Source organism: Rousettus aegyptiacus, unplaced genomic scaffold, assembly GCF_014176215.1.
Source record: "Rousettus aegyptiacus isolate mRouAeg1 unplaced genomic scaffold, mRouAeg1.p scaffold_m13_p_9, whole genome shotgun sequence".
NCBI lineage: Eukaryota > Metazoa > Chordata > Mammalia > Chiroptera > Pteropodidae > Rousettus > Rousettus aegyptiacus.
Genome location: NW_023416312.1, coordinates 55,931,287 through 55,942,508, shown reverse-complemented (window position 1 = coordinate 55,942,508; position 11,222 = coordinate 55,931,287). Strand labels below are relative to the sequence as shown.

Genomic DNA, 11,222 nt, shown 5'->3' with positions numbered 1-11,222 from the left:
AGCAAGCAGACTAGACTTTTGCCCCAGAGGAACACATTATCTTTATTATACTGGAGAGGAAATAATATTCTCTTTGTACTGGAGAGAGTATTATCTCTTCTCAAGGTTGTATACTTCACAGCCATCCTTGAAAATATGCATCCGTTCTCAAGATATGCAAAAACAAGGAATACTCATGGAGAATTATCTCCCAGAAAAACAATTTGTATGAGTGTTACTGATCCTGTTTGTCCTCGTCTTCTATAACAGAATTGCATATTCTCAACTAATGCATCAAAACACATATTACATTACCTGCATCTATATCCTACATCTGTGCCCATATACTCTCCCTTTACTCCCTAGACATAGGTGAACTATTCATACTCCTATATAAGGCCAGAAACCTATTTCTCAATCTATGTCTGTTTACTCAATTTACTTCTATTGGCTCTCCCATGGTGTTAACTTTCACTCTATTATGCATCACCAATTATTTCTTGCTCCTCTGGATGACCATTGTCAAAACCACAAAACTGCTGTACGTCTTCAGTCAAAACAAACAAACAAAAACCTTGAGTTCACATTTTATTTAAGGGCATCCTTACATCAAAACTCCTCAGAGAGCTATCTATACTTTTCTCCAATTTGTCTCTAACCAAATTTTTCTTTACTTTTTGAGCATATTTAAAATAGTTACTTTAAAGTCGTTTGCTAAATCCAACATCTGGGCCCACCCAGAGTCAGTCTCTATTGACTGATTTTTTTGTTTTTTTTTTTTTTGTTCTTGAGTATGGGTTATATTTTGCTGGGGTTTTTTTTGCATATCTAGTAATATTTTGGAAAAAAATGAATATTTAAATAATATAGAATCTTTTTAGTTTTTTAAAATTTTTCTTGGGACTATTTGTTTTGTTTTGTTTTAGTAACTGCTTAGATTTAAACTGTAGACTCTGTCTCCCCCAATATAGCCACTGATGTCTCCAATCATTTTTTTTAATTTAGTCTACCTTTAAGGAGTCACTCCTTTATCTGCACAGCTTAGTGGTCAGCCAATGATTTGGGCAGAAGTTTTATTTAAATATTTTGAGCCAATGCCAGTCAATCTCTGAGTGGGTTCAGGAGCGCATTCAAATTTAATGTCAATTGTCAAGTCTTCCACAGCATTAATTTTTTGCTGGACTATACATGTATAATTTTCCTTTTACCAGAGATATGTGGAGAGCTTATATTTTTCATCTATTGCTCTCTCATTTCTAGAATATTTCCATTAAATACTGGCTGGCCCATTACTCATCCCAACTAAGACTGCAACCTCTGATAGCAAAGCTATGGGTTTCTTTCATTTTTCCTAACCTAGTACACCATTTTTTAGCCAGAAAGCCCTTGAGATTCTACTCCCTCTTATCTATAATTAAGCCTTTTTTTTCTGGCAGCAAGTGTTTTGGTTTTCATAAGTCACCCCTGAATGTTAAAATACTATCATTTTTTGTTGACCAAACAATTTGGTAGAGAAGTGAAGAAGAGAGTTTCCTCAGGCAAGGAGACCATTATATCCTCCTTGTTTTTACTAAAAGCCTTTGTAGTTTTTCAAGAAAAAAACATTTTCCAATTTATTGTTAGCCATTGCTCTATTTCCAGTGCCCCGAAAGTTTGTTTTGACTGTTTTGTCCAGTTTTATACTTGTATTTTGCAGAAAGAAATCACAAACCTCTTTATATCTCCATAACCAGAAGTCCTTCTAACATTCTCTTCAACAACTTTAATTAGGGTTTTACCCCCACTACTCCACCAAAATTTGCCAAAGTCACCAATAGTCACCATATTGCTAAATCCAATTTTTAGTCCTAATCTTTCTTTACTCATAAGCAGTATTTCACATAATTGGTCACTTTTTCCTTCTTTAAACACTTTACTTTGTCTCCTGGGCAACAGTCTCCCTTTTAAAAATTCTCTTTCATCATTGGCTATTTCTTATGTGTCTTCTTGACTGATTCTTTCTAATCTTTGTGACCTTTAAATATTGAAGGACCAAAGGGTTCAGTCCTCAGATCTCTTACTTTTCTATCTACCCTCACTGCCCAGGAGGTCTCTTTTTATCTCACAACTTTAAATAAAGACTAGACATTGAAGATCTTCAAATATTATCAATTTTCTCAAACCTGGAAAAGTGAGGGAAATTAAAAATTAGAAACAATAATATAAAATAGAATTTTACAATAAAGATGATTGCAATGAAATCAAGCTTATCTATTACTATATCATTCATTATATTAAGTGTAAATGGAGTGACAAGTGAATAACAGGAAAACACCAAAATAAGTAAGAGTAACATTATTAAAACAATAGAAAGTAGAATTTAAATTTAAAAGCATCGATCAGAGTAAAGAGCATGGATATTTAACACAAAAGGTAAAATTTACAAAAAAATTATCAGTCATATAATTATTTACACTAAAAATTTTACTTTTTTTGTTGCTGTTGTTTAGATAAGGCAACCCTTGGGTGGTCTCACAGATTGCAAGGACCTTGTCACCTTACAATCCCTTGTTTTTTTTATTTTTTACGCCTACAGAACCTGGTCTGCCTAGGCGGTCTCCCATCCAAGTACTAACCAGGCTCTATCCTACTTAGCTTCCAAAATCAGATGGGATCAGGCTTATTCAGGGTGGCATGGCCATAGAAGAAAAATTTAAATTTATTAAGCAAAAACTTGCTAGAAATTTAAGAAGAAATTGGTTAAAAATATGATTATGGTAAGAGATATGTCCTTCAGAGGTGACATACTTAATAGGTCAAAAATGAGTTAATTCTATGTCATAATATTATAATGCATTTCATTATATGTAACATATATAGAACTTCTCCCTCAAATAGTTTTTCCACATCCATTAAGTATTTTTTAAAAATTATGTATTTACCCCAAAATACAAAATTCGATCCCTTCAAAAATTTGACATGTAAGCTACATTTTCTGTCATAATCCAACAAACTAAAAGCAAATTATAAAACAAATTATAAAAAGATAGCCAAAAACAAAATAAAAAAATATTAAATACATGGAAATTAGAAAAGACTATCCCAGATGACATTTGGATCACAGAGGCCATCCAATTTGAAATTGAAACTATCTGAAATAAACTGGAAAAAAATTTCATATCGATACTCATGGGATACAGAGACCTCTATACTTAGAAGAAAATACACAGGCTTAAATCTTTTTGACATTAAAAAAAACTATAAAAATATATGTCCTTATTTTTTATTAAAAGCATTTAAAAAACCACAAGATGGATCTGTAAAGTAATAAGTAGGAATTAATAGGCAAAGCTGAAATCAGTAAATTGGAAAGCAAAAATAAATAAATAAATAAATAAATAAATAAATATAATTTTAAAGAAAAAAAATCAATAAAATAGCAATCTTATAAGCATGATTAAGAAAGAGAGAGCAAATATACAATATTAGAATGAATAAAATGTAACCAGATACAGAAGAGAGTAAAATATTACAATTCTCTTCTACAGAGAATTCCACACACAATTCCAAGTCAGCAAATTTTTAAATGTAGAGAAAAATAATGATATTCTATCAAAATATAATTTCTAAAAATGACCCCTAAATAATGAGAAAACTTGAATAGGCTATATGATAAAGAAATTGAAAATGTGATTTGAGAACTCTCATTGTAAAAGGCAGAAGCAAATTGATTCAAACTCGAGTTTTATCAAATCTGTAATGAACAAATTATTCCAATGTTATTTAAACTACTTCCAGAGAAAAAATGAAAAATTATTTATCTTATGAAGCCAGCATGTTTATGACCAACACTATTATAAACCTTATAGGCCAATCTCAGTATGAACGTAGATGCAAACTTTCTGAATAATGTATTACAAAATATAATTCAACAATGCATTAAATTAGAATACCCTGTAGCCTATTAATGTATATTCTATGAATGGAAAGAGTTGTATATCATGAAATCCAGCTGCATACTTTATTTAATTAATAAGTTAAAGGAAAATAGCTACAGTATTATATCAACAAATGCTTAAAACTTATTTGATTGATAAAGTTCAGTAGTCATCTCTAGTAAATTATGTAAATAAAATAGCAGTGGAAGAAAACTACTTAAGTATAATAAATACTATCAGAAACCTCAAGCAAATATTATCTTAAATATTATCTCAAATAGTCAGACCCTAAAACCAATACAGTTAAAATAAAGTTTTTATCATTTTCAGCATTGTCTTGGATATTCTAGCAACTGCACTAAGGTGAGACAATGAAATAACTGGTATAAACATCAGAAAGAGATAAAATGATTATATATTTGTTTATGTGAAAAACTAAGTATATTTTATAGAAGAAAACCTACAAAGAGAATATGATGAGTTGCTTGAATAATATATAAATCTACAAATGTTAAGTGTAGTTGTTATTCTAGTAATAAGAACCCAGGAAAAAACAATGGGAAAAATTTTTCTACTTACAATAATTAAAATACTATACAAATGGAAATAAAAACAAAGTATAAGAACCTATATGAAGAATAATCATAAATACTTATATAAGAATTCAAAACAAGTTTGGAGCAAATATAATAAAATTATCAGTTATCCCAAAAATAATCTCTAAATTAATATAATTTCAATTAGAATCCCAACAATGTTGTTGTTTCATAATTGGATGAAAGTACCTTAAAATTTATATTAGATTAAATGATAAAGTATAGCCAAAAGATTATGGACAAAGGTTGGTTGATCCTTACTTTATAAAAATGTATACTATAAATCCACTTTAATCAAATCAGTGTACTCTTGGTATAGGCATATGCAAGTAGATCAATAGAACACAATGGAGAAAACTAAAATAGATTGTGGTATGTATGAGAATTTGAAATATGACAAAGGTGATATTTTAATCCTTTGAGAAAAGGATGTATTTTGTCATAAATGTCACTGGCATAAATAGTTACCCAACTAAAAGGAAATAAACTTGAAACCCTCAGTTAAAACATGAACAAAACATTGATAAACTTCAGATTGTTTAAAGATTTAAATATGAACAATGAAACAATAAAAGTCATGTAAGCACACACAGGGTTTATTTATAATGTCTAGGGCCCAGGGAAGTAATTGGCTTAACCCAAACTTGAAACTTATAGTTTTAAAATTTAAAAAAGGTAGACATATTAGACCACATGAAAATGTAATACTGTGGAAAAACAGTGATAATACATATGTGTAGTTTATATATAAATAAAAAGCTGTTCCCATAGTTTTCTGGAGAAATTATGAATTAATTGATGAAGATTTTTTGGAACCATTGTAAATTTACTCTTTGATCTAGAAATCTCAAATTTTAGAAAATATAAACACAAAAATAAAAACACTAGTAGATAATGATTATATATAAGGATGTATGTATTATGGAATTATTTATAGTGACAAAAAATAAAAAAATAAATATCTGTCAATAATGGCACTACTGAATAAATTATGTTATAGCTTCAAAATAGAATCTTTTGCAGACGTTAAAAAAGAAGGAATCAATTCTGTACCACCTTTCTTTGAGAAATTCCCGTAAGTGTATTTGAATATGAAAACTAAATGTAGAATATATCTAGCGGTTGGACCCAGGAATCTGCATCTTACAATTACCCAATAAAGTTTGAGAATTATTTATAATTTGTGTGGCTGAAGAACTACTTCACTTGATGAAATTAGAATTGATCAAATCTTGTTCATAAATAGTTTTTCTGCATTTTTTAACCCAAACAAATACATTCTTACTTTGATGTTGTTAGTCTATTAAAATCTACACTAATATTTCTTTTATAGGTATTCAACTTTTAACACTTCTTACCTCTCTTCCAGAATAACCACTTGCTAAAGGGTCAGGTAGCACTTTTCCAAGAGAACATGTTTAGATACCATAATTGAGTGGAATATTCTTGTGCACACTCTCATTCAAATCCTTCTTAAGTGTCAAGGTTGAGACTGTAACACAATCAGCCTTTCAGTGCTATGATTCTTGGATCTCTTTCTGTAGATCATGTATTTATTTTAAATAAATGCTTACCATCCTCACCCTACCACATACCAAATAAACCCACACAACATTCAATGGCATTGAACCATTAGGTAATATTTTTAAAGCCTACCTATGTCATTTATTGCTTTAATAAATTTTACTTAGCACTAATTTTATTCAAGTATTATACTAGTTTCCTGGAATATGTAATGGTAAAAAAAACTAGACATGGTTCCTGTCTCCTGAATCTTAGAGACTAATGAAGGCAGACAGTATATGTGTATAAATATGTGTAAATAAATCCCATAATGTTTTGATTATTAGACTTTTTTTACATCTCCGAAATGTAGATGTATCTTACAATTGATTATGTATCATGTATTATAACTTAATTGGAAGCATTGTCATTTGTTTTTAGTGATCTGTAAAATAATGGTGCATCTTACAATTGATGACATCTAAGATTCAATGAAAGTAGATATGTATTTACAAACCAGTATATGTATTATTAATTTTTAAAAAAGTAAGATAATGGACCTACTGAGGAGGAATCAGACAGTGTTTTCTTTTAAGTTTCCTTTGCTAGATTTATACGTCACCAACTTCTGCTATAGTCAAACATATGTTTTCTTATCCTCAGAACTTTTAATTCAATCCAAGAAAAACATCAGGAGTATGTCAATCTTTATGCTTGTTTTCAAATTTTACCTTAAAGGTTATCAGCTACAATATATCTTGAACTATGGTAATGGAGGTGTCAATGAGAATAAATGGGACAATTTACTAAGTATTTAGGACACAGAGTCAATGGATGAGATTGGATGTGAGAGATGAATGTTCTGATATGGGTTAATTGGTATGAAACCACAATGACATATGAAAAACAATTGATGAAGATTTAGTAGAATAACAAAAGCTAATTTTTCAGGGTAATTTCAAATAGCACAGTTGTCAAATTATATGTTATGTAAGAACAGAAACTAAGACTTTTAAACCCATTAAATTCACATACTATATAGAATAAAGTTATGTACAAGTTAAGGATGTTTTCAATACCATGTAAAATGAACCAAATGGCCAATATGCCTGAAGAATCTATAATTTGGATCAGCTATTTAATCTATATAACTAGTAAGTATTATTGATGGTAACTAGAAAGAAATACTTATTTAATGTGATTTTTTTTAACAAGGAAATTTCAAATCCAGTGAGAAAAATTATTTAGCCTCAAACAATGGTAAGTTCGTGTTTTAAATATCTAAAGGCAACAATGCATTTTATCGCTGAAGAAGTAGAATTACTAAAAGTTATTTACAATGATAAGACCAAATAAACATTTTGAAAGGACTATCATCTATTGGGAATTGTATTATCACTGTTGATATAGTATCTAATGTTTTGGAACCAATAATAAGCAATCCTTTCTGCTTACATATTAAATGCTTTTTAAGATTTATTTCATTCATTATCTCCATGATGTTAGGAAGTGACTAAGATTTTATTCCTAATTTTATATATGCTAAAAACATGTCTAACACATAAAATAATTCACATGAGACCATGTGCATGCTGTCATTGGAGATGTTGGATCACCACCTGGCAAAGATGTTATAGAAAAATTTAAGCACTGGGCTAGTGATTATATATATATATATATATATATATATATATATATATATATATATATATATATAAATGCATAAATACACACACATATCACTATGTGTGTGGAGATATATATATATATATATATATATATATATATATATATACACACATATATATACCTTTTTACCACTCTGAGATTCTATGACGGTCAATAGTAGAAATGTAGCTTTCCATTGGACTCGACTTTTATTGGTGCACCCTTGTCTATAGTTAAGAACATGAGCACTTATTTGTTTCAAAGGGTTGTTGTGAACTTCAAATAATATATGTAAGGCATCTAGCATAGATCTAGATACATAGTACATGCAAAATAAATATCACTTGTTGTTATTACTATTATTCACCAGGTAACTGGAAATATTTAGCTTACACATCCATGAGGTAGCATAGCACCAAGTTATTGTCAGACATAGATGGACTTAAATCCTAGTTCTAGTTGAGCATCAGTTTTCTCATATATAAAATAGAAGAAAAACATTTTTGTTGTCTCAAGTGGGGTTTCATACTATTTGAATGAAGGTATGATAAAGCAGGTGACATTATTATTTTAATTTTATATAATGAAATCGAAACTGGCTATTTGGATATATTTGGAATATTTTTTCTCTTTTATCAGAATGCACATCTCTGATTAGAACTATCTTTAGTTTTAAGCTCTCTTGGAACTATTATCTTTATATTATTAGTTTTAAAAGTAAAAAAGAAAACTCTTGAAAACATGGTGGTTAAGCTTATAATGGACTAGCTCTTAGCAAGATTGTGATTTTAACTGCAAGTAGAAATAAATGTGAAATCACAAATTGCATGTTTGATTTCTACCATGAGCTTCCCTCTAGTGATTGCTGCACAAATAAACGTTCATTTTGAGAAGCTTGACCGCATAAATGATACATTCTAAATCATGAGAATCATAGCCTTATCCATCTAGTCAATAAACTGTTTCTTTAAACACAGAGAAAACAGGGCTGACTCTGCTGCAGTATTCATAACTAAGGAACTTATTCACTCTACCATAGTCTGACTTGGGTAGAATGATAAACAAGGTTATTATTTTGCAGGACAAGAAGACATGGCCCAATTTAAAAATAATTCTAACTTATTAAGGAGCACTTGAATAGCATATGACATTGGCCAAAACATACTCCAAATTATTATGAACAAATTTTAAATACCCATATTTTAACTGACATATCAGTGAGCATGAAGTATAAATTTCTTAGTTTAAGTGTGTGTGTATTCTTTGTGGTGTGTTGTATTTATTTCTTGCATACTATAATCACTGAATGCAGTTAGCATATCAATTTATATTTTACTCAAGCTGCAGGTAACACTAATTACTAAGCTAGCAGTTTGACATCTGCATTGAATGTATCTGTATGCATAAAATATAATTATCCTTAGAAGTTGAACAATATGTTCTTATTAATGAATGCCAATATATGAGGTTTATATTATTTTAGATGTATTTTAGATATAGATGTATTTTAGTCCATACCCAAGCAAACATATTCATAGTTTCTTCTCTAATTTTCTGAAGTATACCCTGCCTATTTTATACAACACAATGTCAACATATTTCCTTGGGCAAATAATTAAAGGAAACTTGAAATCTTTAGGCACAAACCCAAATGACAAATATCAAAGCAAACACAGAAAATATACATAAGTCAAGTTTTAAATGAACAGATGTATGTGTTCTCCTTTTTGGATAAGGAAAAAAAAAACATTTATAGTCTTTCTGTAAAATATATTTGAATTGCTGTTTTTCCTTCCTGCTGACAAAATAGATTAGTCTAGATGATTTTTGTCCATAAAAGGTTTTGCACTTTTGACTCAGCAATTAAACTGCTACCAAATTACTCTTTTTACCAACATTCTCCTTGTCAAATTTAGAGATAAAGTGGCATTTGTCATTTTGGTTCTTTCTCACTTTACAGTTCCCCTGTCATTTGCCCCTTTCATCTTTCCCTAAGAAAAAGAATCCAGTGGTGGAGAGATTTATCCTTCCTGTGCCTACCAGCAATTACTCCTTGCAGATAATGTGAAATACATTTTAAAATAATACCAATAGGTTCAAATAAGAGAAAGGAGGCAGGCTGCATTCAATGTAATTCAACATCATCTCTGTTGGTTGCATTTTTAGAGCCAGTATCCTTAGTACATGTCTACTTTTAACAACAGGCACAAATAAGACATATCAAGATAATGCAGTGAAATTTAAGCAAAATAGATGAGTCCTCTACACCCGTGACATGTGTTTTATTTAAACTACTCATTTGAAACATATCCTTTGGTTCAAAATGAAAAAAACATGTGCTTGTCAGAAGCACAATCATCTTCCCTTGAGGTGTCTTCCTTTCACCTGTATACTGTTTCCTTATTGCCACAAAATAGATTGAAGAGTCAGTAGGGCCAAGCTGAAATATGACATCAAAGTCATGGAAGGTTTAGTGCGAGAAGGCCCTGATGACTCATACTCTGCATCTAGCTTACTGGATATTTATTAAAGGCACAACTGAGGCAGAGCACCTCTGGGAAGGAGATATAACCATTATTAATTTTAATGTTCCTCATGGCTTTCACAGTGTGTCTCACATAGGACATAGGGAATACTGAATAAATAATTGTCATGAATGAATGAATTATAATTAACAAGTAAATAAATTGCTAATCAACACTGAGAAGGTTATATATGTTTAAATAAAAAAAAAGGATACTTTTTTTTAGTGCTTACTGATAGAGTAGCCAGAAGAATGGTTACAATCCCACCAGATAATATTTCCACTCTTAATGGATCAATCATTTGCCTCTCCTGGGTTCTCAGAGGGCATCAATGCATCCTAATGCAAATTATAAAGAACAGAAAAGAAATTTTCATACTAGTGCTCACAGACAATAGTTTACACAGGCGCTGGGCATTTAGATATGATTTTCTACAGATCTCCTTGTCAGATATCACCAACCCATTCAGAGAAGCACAGATTTAAAGAAAAACAGTTAAATCAATGCTTGCTTTAATGAAGGAGAATAATATAGCAATGTAATGCACCGGATTGGATGATCTAGCACCATATTGTCCAGAGGCTAGAATTAAACAACACAGCTAAGATATTTCTTCTCTCTTGCCCACCCAATGACTAATAAATTTGGCAGTTGTTCAGTGGCTCTGACTCTTTAGCTCGTATTATATAGATATAGCCATAGACTAAACTGGCCCAGGCAGATTTGAAATGCTCACTCAACATGTACTTCCCAAATGCTCTGCTCTAAGCCACATTTCAATGAAAAGAGACTATATATCAAGCTATTCTCTGTTTTAACATTTATCTGTTAAAAATCCAGGTTAATGCACACACGAATAACATATATCCAACTTTTTCCTACTAGACTTTGGAAAATGCTGTTAACGTGCTTTATGTCACATATTAAATGTTAATTCTTTCTGTTTTTTTCCCAAATTAATTATAATCCACAGTACATTCACACTTTTGTGTTTTGACAGATAAATTACATTTAGCATATCTGATAGTCTGATG

The 11,222-nt window shown here is 30.3% G+C and overlaps 1 pseudogene; it reads right to left on the bottom strand.

Moving 5' to 3' along the window:
• Positions 1 to 2,545: 2,545 nt before the first annotated feature.
• On the bottom strand, positions 2,546 to 2,664 carry LOC118608037 (annotated as a pseudogene).
• Between the last annotated feature and the right edge of the window lie 8,558 nt (positions 2,665 to 11,222).